Source organism: Sus scrofa, chromosome 10 (genome assembly GCF_000003025.6).
Source record: "Sus scrofa isolate TJ Tabasco breed Duroc chromosome 10, Sscrofa11.1, whole genome shotgun sequence".
Lineage (NCBI taxonomy): Eukaryota > Metazoa > Chordata > Mammalia > Artiodactyla > Suidae > Sus > Sus scrofa.
This window is the reverse complement of record NC_010452.4, coordinates 64,307,814-64,322,625: the sequence shown is the minus strand read 5'-3', so window position 1 is coordinate 64,322,625 and position 14,812 is coordinate 64,307,814. Positions and strand designations below refer to the sequence as shown.

Sequence of the window (14,812 nt, the reverse complement as noted above, 5' to 3'; positions counted from 1 at the left end):
CGGGGAAGAGAGGAGTTTGGATGAAATGTGAATGAAGCAGTATTTGGAGAGGCAAAGTGGTGTCGTGGTCAGGCCAGTATCAGGTGTAGATGGAAAGTGTTTCCATGGAAATGATAACGTGAAGGTATATAAAGAATGCCCACCTGGATACCTTCTCTCTGAAGTTTTGCACCTGGACACCTTCTCTCTGAGGTTCTGAACCTTCTCTGTGTCCGTGACCAGGTCCTCCAGGCCAAAGTGGGAGACCTCCTTCTTCCTGATCCTGATAGGATTTCAGCCAGAAGGAGGTTCTGCCCAGCTACGAGTTTCTCAGTGATTCTCTCCAAGAGGAGGTTGCTAAGACTCATTAGAGTTGCCATAAAGTCCCTGGGGAAGAGACTGTTTCCTGTCTACATTGCAGCTGGCCGCGTCTCTTGGTCCACTGATGAGTGGCCAGACAGGCTTTTCCTTACTTGGCGTGTGAGCTCATTTTTACTATTTCCCCAGGAAGTGGGAGGTGAGGGATAGGCGTGGAAAGTGGGGGGACCAGAAAGGAAAGCAAGAGGGAGATGGGGGGACGAGTCAGCGGGGATGTGAATTCAAAGCCGATGATTCTCTGGAGGGAGCATCCTACAGCCTAGCGCAGAGCCTGACACCCAGCTCCTGATGTAATAAGCATGTGCTGATGTCTGAAGGGTAATGTTGGAGTGGCTGCGGAAGAGGCTTCAACATCAAGGAGCAGAAATATGCTAATGGCCCTAGCAGTATTAGCGACACTCTCCTGTGGAATTTCATGATGCTCATTTTAACATTAAACCAGAAAAAAAAAATGGAATGGAAATGCTGACAGCCAGCCATCAAATGAATCCTGAGCTTTTTCTTTAGACACTCACAGAACAACATCAGGGTCATTCTTCAGAGTAACAACTGTCCGTCGGAAACCACGGGTCTGAGGGATGACAGCCTCTCTGTGGTTTTAGAGAACAGATCTTAGACCCTAAGAAGGACCCAATTCCCAGGGCACCAAGGTTTTATCTTCAGGTGCGTTGGTGAAGGACAGGATGTCCTCAGGCTGTGTCAGAAGTGGGTCGGAAAAGGAACCTTGTGACTCTGGGAATTGAAAACAGCGCAATGCAAGCGTGGGCTGACCCCGTAATCCCCTCATTTCCTCCATGTCACCCTCATGGAAAATGCAGGACATGAAACTAGGGGAGGCAGCCCATCTTCTCCGGATGCCCAGACTTCCATCCCCCTAGGTGATGGCTGGGGGGCTCCCCATCTCCAGTGAGCTCAGGGGCCAGGATCCACAGAGAGAAAGAAGTTTGCACGTACAGAGTGCCTCTGCCTCTCAGATCAGGGACCCCTTGCCACCGTCACAGACCCCCCCCCCCGTAGATTTTCATTTCTCTGACACCCTGAACCTTACACGTTCACTTCATGCAATCTCTGGCTTTTTACAAAGTGATTTTATGGCAGTAGAGGTGATTTACGGTGCGGTGTTCGTTTCTGCCGTGTAGCACAGTGACTCAGTTTGCACATACACGCATCCTTCTTCCTGTTCTTTATGGTGACCGCAGGACATTGATTATCGTTCCCTGTGCTGGACGGTAGGACCTTGCTGTTCATCTCCTCTGTATATACTAGTTTGCCTCTGCTCATCCCAGACTCCTGATCCATCCCTCCCCCTCCCACCTCCCCCTCGGTAACCACCAGTCTGTTCTCTATGTCTCTAAGTCTGCTTCTGTTTCATAAGTAAGTTAATTTATGTCATACTTTAGCTCCCACGTATGAGCGATAGCGTGTGGTAGTTGTCTTTCTCCGTCTGACTTACTTCACTGAGAAGGCTAATCTCTAGGTCCACCCGTGTTGCTCCAAAGGGCATTGTCTCCTTCTTTTAATAGTTGAGTCGTATTCCATTGCATAGACGGACCACATCTTCTTTATTATTCCTCTGCCAGTGGACATTTAGCTTCCTTCCACGTCTTGGCTCTTGTGACGAGCGCTGCTGTGAACACTGGAGTGCATGCATCTTTCTGAGTTAGAGTTTTGTCTGAGCATAGGCCCAGGAGTGGGACTGGATGCCCAGGAGTGGGATTGGTGGATCATATGGCAATTCTGCTTTTAGTTTTTTGAGGTCTTTCCATGCTGTTTTCCACAGTGGCCTGCAGGCTCTGTTTTTCCAGTTGTTCTCGCTTTATCCTCCACAGATCTCTACTAGTATAAGTCACCTTCAGTCTGGAATAGTCTTTCCAGCCTCTGTTCCCTTTCTCTTGTCCTCCTCCTGACCACTTCTCATGAAGCCTCTGGGCTTGCGTGAACCCTTTCTGGAAGCATCTAGGAGTCTTTCACATGAATTAACTCCACCTCCGGGTCTTGTTCCAGGGCTGGGGAGGAGGTATGGTAAAGGAGACCGGAGCTGGAGGGTAAAGAAGCAAAAACAGATTTCCCCCTGGGAACTATGACAAGAGGGGAAAGAGACCTCTGCATAGAACTGGGCTCACTTCCAAGTAGAACAGGGACAAGTGGGGATTTATGGCCAAGGGGCAGGATGGGGTGGGGTGGGGTCAGTGGATGGAAGATTATTAAGAGGAGACACTGGGGGAGTTCCCTGGTAGTTCAGTGGGTTAAGGACCTGGCATTGTCACTGCAGTGGCTTGGTTAACTGCTGTGGCATGGGTTGGATCCCTGGCCTGGGCACTTCCATATGCTGTGGGTATAGCCTTAAAATAAAAGAAGTCATCTTTGGGAGTAAGTGGTGGGTGTGGGGGAGCTGGCTAAACAGACAACAGATTTCCTGCTGAAGGCAGCCCAGGGCGATGAGACATCTGACGAAGAATTTTCAGATGTGGAGGCTGGAGGATTCTCTCTGAACTGATTTATCAGGATGGATTCGGGCTAACGCTGGGCTACAGGCCCAACAAGGACAAGGCATATTTGGGACAAGCACAGGAGGGGCCTGCCTAACGTTGGGTGAAGGAGCCAGCCTTTACCACGGAGGGAACCAGTCCTGCTGTGGAGAATACCGACTCACAGGGTACCAGGAAAGATGGGCAGGGGAATGATGAGCTGCATGTAAAACAGTAAATTCCCCAGGAGGCCAGCGCGAGCAGTGGGAAGGAGAGGGAGCAGGAATCTGCCTGCTTCTCCAGCATCCTGAGGCATCCTGCTCAGTGGGGAGGTTGGGGCCAGCAGTTGGAGCTGGACGGGGGTGGGAATTAACTTTGATTAGAAGCAGCTGGGAGCGAGAGCAAATCCCTGCAGTCCTCGGATGAAGGAAAAGGTGACCTTGTGGGATACAGTCCCAAGCTCAACCTCATCATTCAGCTCAAATAATTGCTTAGAGAACAAGACATCTATCAGGAGGAAGGAAAAACCCTTGCTGATGGAAACGAACTAGTGCCAAACCCAAGAATCGTGATGAAACCTAGGACCGATGGCAGCGCGGTTTTCTTAGGGACCAGTACTGCCAGATAAACTTAGCTGGTCTCTTGAAAAGAAATGTGTGCATGAGCGCGCGCGCACACACACACACACACACACACACACACACACACACACCACCCAAATCAACGGTTAGGAGGAACACAGCAGATGTTCCTGATTTGGACCTTACTAAAGCACTTGATAAAAAGTCTCATGAAATGTTACTTGCAAAACAAGTTCAGATTGGCTGGAATGGGAGAATTCCGATGCAGGCTGAAAACTGGCTCCAAGCCCATAAACCAAAGATAATGGAACTGATACATAAGTGGCGGCAGATCTGGTTGCCAGAAAGTGTTTGGAAGAATATGCCCCCAGGGCTGCTGTGCGCACCGAGTTTATTAAAATCCTTTATCAATGAGTTGGAAGAACCAGTGAACAGGATGCCGGTGAATCCTGCCAGGAACGCAAAGTTGGCAAGCGTTAGAGAGAAAGAAGGCCAAGTTCTGATGCAGAGGGTTGGGCAGAGTGGCTAGACGCGTGTAGAGGAGGTGGAAGACACAGTGGGATGTGTCTGTGGAGACTCTGCGTGGGCTGGTTTTAGAAGGTTAGATTGCGGAATTACGGGGATGTGACGGCAGAGGGACAGAGAAGAGGGGAGAAAACAAAGTGAGAGTGACGTGGTGAAGCTACTCAGAGGCCAAAGAGAAAGAACTCGGGTTTGTGGGGTCTGGAGATGACGGAATGTGGGGAGCTCTCTCTAAGAAAAAGATACAAAGTATTAACTTAAAGTTAGGGAGCACCTGATAGAGCTCAGCCTGTTATGTACATACCCAATGTTGACTCTCTGAGGACGCAGGTTCGATCCCTGGCCTCACTCAGTGAGTTAAGGATCTGGCATTGCCGTGAACTGTGGTGTAGTGGCAGACAAGGCTCAGATTTGGTGTTGCTGTGGCTGTGGCGTAGGCTGGCATCTGGGATGCAGGAAGCACCGGTAGAGTGTTCTGGAAAACCTTAGAGATACATTAGAAATAAGTCCAGAATTTCTAGCAGAATTCAAATTGGAGGTTAAAAAAATGTTCTTAAATTTTCCTTGTGGTAAAGCCCACATAACATAAAAGTTACCAGCTTTACCACATTGAAGTGTCCAGTTGGGGTGTCAAGTTCACGTATACCCTTGGGCAGCCATCAACACCTCACCATCTCCAGAACTCTTTTCCCTTTTGCAAAACGGAAACTCAACCCATTAAACACCAACGTGCCACTTCTCGCTTCTCCCAACCCTTGGTAACCACCCTTCTCTACTCTGTCCCTCTGAATTTGATGATTCCGGGGAATTCCTATAAGTGGAATCTTACAGTATTTGTTGTTGTGACTAGCTTGTGTCTCTTGGCAGGATGTCCTCAAGGTTTATCCCTGTAGTTGCGTGTGTCAGAATGCCTTACTTTTTAAGAGGTTATCGAGCTTTAGCTTGAATGATTTCTTGGCAAACGGGGGACCAAGAGGTGAGACTTTTCCTTGCAAGTCTGATCGGGGGGGGGGTGGGGGGTCATTGTTTTTTTCCTAGAGTATCTCGAGGCACTAGTGTGCCATGAAACACGACATGGGAGATACCTATCCAAGTCTTTATTACACGGGCTCTCGCCAGCTTATAAGAAACACTTGGGATGTTCAGCATCTGTGGACTGAGCGCACAGGGGGAGCTGTCTGCCTCTCGACTACAGCATTGCCTCACAATGCAAACTGCAAATGGAAGTCTCAAACAAACACCAGAGCGTTTGGCTCACAGGCCATATTTCCCCCATTCTAGACAGTGGCCCCAAAGCAGTGCCTCTCCACCTGGTGGAACACCATCCAGCCAGTAAATTTTCTTGCTTGGCTTCCCCACAACAATGAAGCTAAAGAGCTCCTTTCACTCGACTCTATCATTGGCACACAGAGCTGCACAACACCCGAAGATCTGATGAGACCCTCCTTCTCACTGCCGCCCGCTTCTCTGCTGTCTCTTTAGGAAGAACCTAGAGCATCCCAGGCATGAATGGCTTGCATTTTGTCATTTATGGGAAGAAAAGGGAGAGAATAACTCTTCTCCTTACTTGTTTTTATTGTCTCTTCCTCTCATTCAGTTCATCATTCATTTTCACCAATATTTTTTGAGCATTTGCCAGGCACTGCCCTAGATGCTGAAGATTCGTGGAAAGTCAGATAGACCCTGAATTAATGGAGATTGTAGTCTGTGTGTGTGGAGGACGGAGGGTGACATTCCAAGATCTGCCAAAGTCATGGATGGTACTCTCTGTGGAATACAGTAAGAGGTATCTTTAGTTCAGGACTCCAAGATAACGACAACCAGCCAAAGGGATTCTCTATCCATGTATTCCTTATCAAAATTCGTTGATAAATGAATTATAGGTATTAATCACCCTGATTTAAGTGCTCTACTACGTTGTTGTTCTTGGTTTGGGTTTTGTTTGTTCTTGTTGGTTTTTTGTTGTTGTTTGTTTATTTGTTTTGTTTTGTTTTTGGTGAGGGTAGAGTTCAAACAGTTTTGAATCCCAGGATTGGCACAGCTTTCTTGGTGGCGGTGGTGTTCTGATGCCAATGCAGGGATAAGCCTTTCTGAGACCCATCAAGTGACTCTTTCAATAGAGTTTTTATTTGTCTGTTTTTGGTTTTGTTTTGTTTATAGCCACACCCATGGCATATGGAAGTTCCAGGACTAGCGGTTGAATTGGAGCTGCAGCTGCAGGCCTACGCCACAGCCATGGCAACACTGGATCCTTAACCCACTGAGTGAAGCCAGGGATCTCACCCACATCCTCATGGATACTAATCAGGTTTGTAACCCACTGAGTCACAAAGAGAACTCCCTAAAAAGGCATTTTTTTTAAATGTCTGTAATTCTTACATTTGAAACCAGGAAAAAAAAAAAAGCCATGTCATGGAAAATCATTCCCAAGCTCAGATCATTAACTAGGAGGTTTCACATGGGATTATGTTTGGGAAAAGGCAAGAGCTGTAGACGTGTGAAACCACCCACATTATCTTACCAGCTTAGAGATTATAAAAAAAAAACTGTTGCAAGTTGGCCAGGATATTGTAATTTTTTTCACATTCAAAGATGTTTATTGCAACATAGTCATTGTAAAGAAAGAGGGGAATTTGTGGATAAATGAGGATAACTTCATGCAGCCTTTCAAAAGATGGCACAGCTGCCATTAATGAATCACAAGGACTTGCATAAGAGCTGTACAGTAAAAGAGCGAGCTGCAGATAATGATGAAAAATATGATCCCTTTTGTTTTAAAAACCAAGCGTTTGTTGAGCATGGAAAGATTGATTCATGCCAAGCTATTAGCAGTGGTTACCTCTGTGTGATGGCATCAGGAGGCAGAGGGAAAAGGAGAAAGCCCCTTGATATTGACAGGATGCTGGATTTTAGGTGAGATGATTACACACACAAATAAATATTGAATGGCTTTGGGAGGACTTTGAAAAAATTTTAAATGCTCTGTTCAGTAAAGAATTATTAAGCTCTTTTGTTGCTCAGTCTTCAGATCATTGCTCTACAGAAACAGATGGAAATCAGATGAAAAGCAGCTTGGCCATGTTGAAGTGGTTGAGCTAAAGCAGGCTGAGCCCAAGCTAGGTTTCAGTTCTGTTTTCCGAGAAGCCCTGTGACCGGGTGCCCATCTGTCTGACACACCCCGCAAAGCCACCCCCTGGTGGAGGATCTTGAGCCCATGTTGGCTCAGGATGACATTGAGTTTGTTGAAGTCAAACTGTAAACTGAAAACTGCCTGGGGCTGCACATGTGGTGAATCGAGAGAGACGAAACAAGTAGAAATATCCAGGAAAGACTTCTCTGTGCTGAGGAGCTGGGGTTTCTCAGAAGTTTCACTTAATCCGTGGAAGGGCTTGGGTTGCAGTCTTCTTTGCATTGGCCGTGACCTTCAAATCTGCAAAACTGCCTTCTTTACATTGCAGGGGAACCAACTTTGCTCATGGGACCATCATCACATTTCGTTTCCAAAATGAGCCGGAAATGCCCCCAGAAATGCTTTGTCTTGTGATGCTCGGTATCGTTTTATTCTGTTCGCATTTCCCATCATCTGTAAAGAAAACAAATAGCTTTCTTGTGAGCAGTGTGCTTGGAGGGCCGTAGAACTGCAACCAGCTTCAATTGTGAGCTTCTTCTGCTCATCTTTCATTCCAGCCGGAGGAGCTGGATTCTGACAGTAACTTCTCTTGATGTATTTATTGATCTTGGTCTCTAGCAATGGCCTGATCGACGTCAAAATCTTGTGTTTATCACCTGCCAGGGTTTTGTTGTGAGATTTAATTTTTTTTTCCCCTTTACAAGCTGTTCAAGTGTTCCAGCTATAGACACCAGATGGTTTTTCTATCCCCTTGATGCCTCCTTCACGGGAATGATGGTTTGGCGTTGTTCTAAGGCTGTACCAGGATAGCATAGTTTCTCTAGTTGGCATCACTGTGTTTATACCTTTTCCAGCAGGAAAGAATATTCCATCTATCAAAGTCCAGAAAGCACTTAAAATAAATGCTCCTGGGTGTTTTGAAATCATGTGGGGAAACGCCAGGGTTCAAGGAACGCTGGATAAGTAAGTCCCCTTTTGTTAATACATCCTGGCGATTGCATGATAAGACAGAGCTGCTGGATGACATAGGTGGGCTGGAGCCACACGTTCATTAAAATGTGCTTGTCCTGTACTCTCCACGGGTGTATGCTTCCAGAGGGCACAAGAGAAGCACGTCACAGCCACCTCCTTGTGGGTTTTTTTAAAAACATAGAGAAGTGTAGCTTTCCGCCATAAGCTTTAGCCCAAGGCTTAGACTGTAGGTGCCCAGGAAATACCCGCTTACTGATTCAGGATTTGGGGCCGGTGATGGGAGAGGTCACATTTGATACAGGTCAAGGAGAGAGCATCACAAACAGCCTAAAGGGAGGGGCTTCTTGGTGACATTGATGGTGGTATGGCCCCAGGATACCCAGGGATTCCGGACAAAGAAAGCATTCAGTAGTCAGCAGACAAAAAATAAGCACTGCGCCCTAAGAACAGTGCTTAGCTCTTCTTCACGAGATCAACTTGATACCAAGTTAGGCCAAGCCCTGCAGCTGAAGGCAGCCCAGGACACACCTGTGGATGGAGAAGGGGATGTGGTGAGAGGCAGGACCCAGGACACACCTGTGGATGGACAAGAGGATGCAATGACATGCAGAACCCAGGACACACCTGGTAGAGCATGGTTTGCCCTACACTGGGTATGTCTGGAAAGCAGGGGTAATTCTGAGTGGATACCTCAATAAATCCTCTCTACGGGGAGGGCGGACTAAAGCCAGGATATGGCTGGACCTGGTAATGAGGTGGCAGGGACTTATATCACCAGACTAGGGTCTTGGGGGACTTGGGAGACCCGGCCTGGGAGGATGTTCTGAGATTATTTATGTCCAATGGGAGAACGCATGGCTGGGCGGGAGGCATCAGGTGAGCTCGTGGTAATACTGGGCAGGATGTGAGGTCGCGTTTGTTCCCAGGTGTCAGTGGGCTGGAGTGGGGGGCTTGCTTGCTTGCTTTCTCAGATGTCACTGAAGAAGCCAAGGTGGGACCCAGAGACCCCTAGATCTTCGTTTCCTTGCTTTGCTGCTCAGGTTTAGGAAGTGACTTAACCCAAATGCTCCAAACTCAGACACCCACCGGTACTTCTCTCCTTCCTTCTACCTGTAAGATTGATGGACCCTCAGGTCAGGACAGTCTGTTCCTCTCTGCACACGAAAACACTCCTCTCCTTTGCAGGAGACAAAACCATCACTTCTCTATATGGGTTTATATGAGCTGGAAAGAAGAGGATTTTAAGACTTAGGCAAGTAGGTGCATGTATTTTAAAGTCCAGCTCAGGAGTTCCCGTTGTGGCTCGGTGGGTTAAGAACCTGACAAGTATCCCTGAGGATGCAGGTTTAATCCCTGACCTTGCTCACCTGATACCTCCCGCCCAGCCTGGCACTGATGCACGCTGCAGCTCAGATCTGGCATTGCTGTGGCTGTGGTGTAGGCCGGCAGCTGCAGCTCTGATTCGACCCCTAGCCTGGGAACTTCCATATGCCGTGGGTGCAGCCATAAAAATAAATGAATAAGTACGGAGTGAGTGAGACAAAATCCAACTCCCTTCAGCCACCCAGGTATGTGTTTTAAACTACTGGATGCCAAATGGTTTCCTGCAGCCATTCACTCTACACACTCTAGTCAACTCCAAAGTCAAGGAGCTTTTAAAGAAATTCTGAATGGGAATATATTTAGTTTAAAAACCTTAATGTACTGTACATGGGAGACGCTCTTTTACCCTTATTCTTTGGCTGTGGCCACGACTTGCAGAAGTTCCCAGACCAGGGATCAAACCTGTGCCACATCAGTGACAATGCCAGATCTTTAACCTGCTGAGCCACTAGGGAACTCCAAAAGACTCTCTGAGGAGAGCAAGGTCTGTACACATAGAGTGTGTAAGAGACACTGAGGAAAGTACGTGTTCATTGATTTAATTAGTCAACGTGTTTTCTTTACTTGGATCAACTACAAGGAAGGACTGTCTCAATTATTAGAAACCCTTTTTTAAAATCTGGTTGGAAAAGTACTCCATTCTTAGAATGAAAAATGCTAAGAGAAATAAATAAAAATTGCCATACATGTGGGCGCCAGCGTGGCAGGGAGCCGCTGGGGGTCGCTGTGGCGGAGCTGCAGCAGCTCCGGGTGCAGGAGGCCGTGGACTCCACGGTGAAGAATCTGGAGAGAGAGAACATTCGGAAGATGCAGGGCCTCGTGTTGATGCCACGCTGGCTGCTGTGAGGACAGCCAGGCATCCATGCAGCAGTGCATCAGTGCATTGAGCGCTGCCATGCACCTCTGGCTCAAGCCCAGGCCCTGGTCATCAGCAAGTCAGAAAAGTTCCAGGACCGCCTGGCTGGGTGCACTATGCATTGCAGTGACAAAGCCAAAGATGCAATAGCTGCAGGAAGGAAGGAGCTCCAGGGGAAGCGGCAGCTGGAGAGTTGGATGACCAGGCGTGTGGACGAGCACATGAACCCACCCCATCCCAACCGGGACCAAGAAGGTGGAGGAGTCGCCCTCGTCCAAGGGGAAATAGAAGCTGGCTGTTGGCCATCAGGGCAGAGGGCCGGAATCTATTTAAAAAGAGGAATGGGGCTTTTGGGTCTTTGAAGCGAAGTTTACGAATGGAGAAATCACGGATGGCAGCAAGTCTAAGGCCTCTGTCACTTGCCTCTGGACACTGGTTCCTTTGTGTTTCAGTCCCAGAAAGTGAAATGGAAAAAACTGATGCTAAAATTTGGGTCAGGGATCTCCGGGGAGAGTTTGAGAGCCTCAGTTTCGTGTGGCAAGCGCTTATCCTGGCGGAGAGGAGCCTCCCCTGTCCCAAGCCAGGTCTCTCCGAGGTATGAGATTCTCTTAGGACACAGATACCAGCCGGCCGGCAGCTTCCTCTGCCCGGCCTGTGGTCTAGCGGAGTGTGAGCAGAGGCGTTTCTGTTTGGTGCCAGCCGACCTCCTGTTTACCAGAAGGATCGACACACACCACGCCATTTTCAAAGAACTACAGTAAAACAAAATCTGCAAGGTCACCAATTTAGGAGGTGAAAGGGGGCTTCCAGGGTTTTGTTCTGCTTGGTTTTCTTTTATACACAGGGGCATGAAGTTAGCTTAAGATGCGGAGTTTGGGTAAGAACTTCGAAAGGGTCCTTGTGAGTATTCGTTTCTGGCCATGGCGACGTAGATGTGCCGTATCTAAAATGCTCGCACTTTCACATCTTTCAGCCTGGAGACCCTGCAAACATAAGAGGTGATGTCGCACTGGTGTGGGAAGCAAATCTGCCTTTTCTCCGGTCGCAGTGACGGCCCTGAGGCTGCAGCGGAGGGACAGGACCGTCTTACGGGACATTCCCCCTCGAAGGGGGTCTGGGTTGTGCCGACGATGAGGACTTAGGGGTGCACGTGAAAGAGAAACTGTTGTCTTCTTAATTAAGAGCGTTGTGAAGGACTGGATTTGGAAAAATCTGGTTTTCCCAAAACAGATAGAATGAAAGCCTAAACCCAGTATTGCTTGCTTTGCCACCTGAAATAACAAGGCTCTATTGAGACAATCCCTTGGCAACATGAAGGTCAAGGGAGAAAAAATAAGCAACTCAGGGGCCAGCTGTGACTCCTTGAAAAAGAGGGACAGCCCCTCATGACCAAATACCACTTTTTTTTTATTTATTTATTATTTTTTTTTTTTTCGTCTTTTTGCCATTTCTTGGGCCGCTCTCGCGGCATATGGAGGTTCCCAGGCTAGGGGTCTAATCGGAGCTGTAGCCACTGGCCTATGCCAGAGCCACAGCAACGCGGGATCCGAGCCGCGTCTGCGACCTACACCACAGCTCACGGCAACGCCGGATCTTTAACCCACTGAGCAAGGGCAGGGATCGAACCCGCAACCTCATGGTTCCTAGTCGGATTCGTTAACCACTGCGCCACCACGGGAACTCCACCAAATACCACTTTTGTCGGGTCTTGTTCCTGTCCCAGTTCTGGCACCTTATTGTTCTGATAAGGACTTTGCTGTCTTTTTACCAGCTTATTACTTGAAGTGATAATATAGCCTGTCTGTTTGCTCTTTCGAGACTGTGATATATTTTCCTAGTGGTTTGGTTTTAAAAATAAATAAGGTTTAATTTTTTCTTCCCCCCAAGAAAAATTGCCATCCAGAAACAACCACTCTTGACAGTGTGGGTCTTTCATTCATTCAGCAAACACTTAGCGATTACCTTGTAGTTAGATACAGTGCCAGTGGCAGGGAAGAAACACATTAATAAGACACAATATCTGACCCCAAGTCTTCATGGGCATGACAGGTTGGATAAGTAGATAATTAAAGTAAAATTTGGTATATAATGCAATGAAAGATAGTCACAGGGCATTATTTTTTAAATATTATGTCATCGAAGTATAGCTGACGCAACAACGTTGTTAATTTCCGCTACACAGAAACGTGACACAGTTGTACATACACAGAGATTCTCTTTCATATTCTTCTCCATTATGGTTTCATGACAGTCTCTTGAAGAGGGTTCCCTGTGCTCTGCCGTAGGACCTTGTTGCTTCTCTATTCTATATAGAACAGTTTGCACCTGCTAATCGCAAACTCCCAATCCAACCCTCCCCTGGGTGGAACAGCAGGAGAATGAGGGAGGAACGCCCCCCGATAGACATGAGTGTGAGAGACAGGGTGGCGTATGAAGGAAGCCCACTTGCTGGGGGAGTTCCTCGCTGAATAATTTAGAAAATAAAGGTAGAAAGGAGGAAAGAAAGACAGCATATGCCATGCCCCCTTCCAGGAGTAACCAGACACTGGCCCCTTTCGGCAGCTCCGATTCCATCGCACTGGTGGGCTGCACTTGGCTCTGTTAAGTTTAACGATCTCTTTGTTGGTCAGAAGTAGGCGCTGCCCGGTGGCGCTATTTCTATGACCCACATCCTCATATTAGGCTGGTAAGGTTAAGATGTGTCGTCACAACCGCTTCATGCCCTGCTATTCAGGAGGAATGTGGGGGGACCTGGATTCATAATCAAGGAGACTAGGATTCCGAATGTACATTTTCTTCTAGTAAAACAGTTTGTTGGGTGGCTGGGGTGGAGGAGGAAGGGGCGATAGAAATAGTATGCACGTGCTCACACACACACACACACACACACGCACAGGAGTTTAGAAGGATCCCTGCCCCTTCTGCCCACTGCCCCCAGCCCTGTTTCTAAATTTGCCTTTATAATCGCCCCTGTTCACGGGGACCCCTTCAAGGAGCCAACCCCCAGCAAATGTCCTTTGTGGCCCCATCTCCGCCAAGATCCTCTTATCAAGATGGAGGGCACCAGGCAGGCAGCAATTGTAAGAGGAACCTGCATCTAAGAGAGCATCTCTAGTGTCCTCTAGAAAATGTGGTGAGGGGAAGAAATTTCAGCAAAACCATCTCAAGGTACGTACACTCGCTCTGAGCTCAAGGTAAGTAACATATTGGAGAGGTTTTGCTGCAGAGAGATTTCCAGGGGGGGAAAATTGTGACTAAAACACCCACACGAATGACCCAGGCTAACATAGCAGAATGCATCTCTCTGTCAAACACAGGGAACTGACAGAAAGTGTTCCCTTGGGCATTTGTGAAGATGGGGTGAGCTGCTGACTGCAACATCTGCTCTGCCGGACACTCACTTTGAAACACCCTCCAGGTGCCTGCACCCACTTTGCATTTCAGACCAAGCCCTTGAAGATGGGGAGTCGATGATATAGCTTTACTTCTGCAGAGCACGAGAGGGGCCAGAACCAGCCCCGGGGCCACCACTGCCTCACTGCCGTGGAGACCCCAGCCCCACCCATGCACCATGTAGACCCCAAGGCCAGGTGAACCTCGTCCGTGGAAACATCTGAGACATCAACCTCTTGCAGAGCTGTGGAGTCTATACCGGCAGGGAGCACTGATGCCACCACAAAGATGGCCTTGATTATTTACGAGGAAAATGAGGCTTTGAGAGGTTAAGGACATAGGTCAAGGTCCCCTAGTTCAAGACCGACAGCCGGGATTCAGGAAGAGAGTCTTCTGCTGTTAATGCCAATGCCAGCCGGATTCACCAGAAGCTATTTTACCCCCAACATTAAACAAGACACATTAGGATGAGTTTCTTGGGTTCCAGAAAGGTCAGCCCTACAGGAAGAGTTCTGGGGGGACAGTGTTGTAGCTGAGAGGGGGGGGTCGTCCCACATACTGGCCTCAACCCCCCCCCACGTGCTTTCCCTGATGGCTTTGCGGTTCCTCTGACGTGACGTGGATTTTCTCACTCCTTGACCCTCGGTTTGGCCCCGTGACGTTTGCCCTAGCAGAGTGGAAAGACAGTGCAGACCGGACACGCGTGCATTTTCACATGCATGTGCGCACATCTGCTGCCCTCATCAGAAGGACGTGCTCGGCCAGTTCACTGGTCCCAGGAAAAGGATGAGAGTCACATGAGGCAGAGCCACCCCCAGGGACACTTGCGCTAGATCAGCCGACCCGCTTGCCCGCGCTTATGTAACTGGGAATAAATCATGCGACATCTTTTTGGCAATTGCAGGCTGATACAAATTGTGTTTGAACTTTGGGATATGGGCCACAATTGAACTGTGGCCACGATTTTAGCTTTCTAAGCCACAAGGTCTGTCACAGAAGATAGGCGAATAGGGGTTCAACCCAGAGGAAATTGTTGGGTGGCTGTGGGCTGAAGGAGTGAGATAATGCTGGCAAAATGCTCACTGTAGCTCCTGGCATGAGTCCTGTGTGTTAGCTATTGTCACGCAGAACTAATACTGGGGCTGGCGCG

The 14,812-nt window shown here is 48.3% G+C and overlaps 1 pseudogene; it reads left to right on the top strand.

Annotated features, from left to right (window-relative positions):
• On the top strand, nt 10,068–10,973 carry LOC100515751 (annotated as a pseudogene).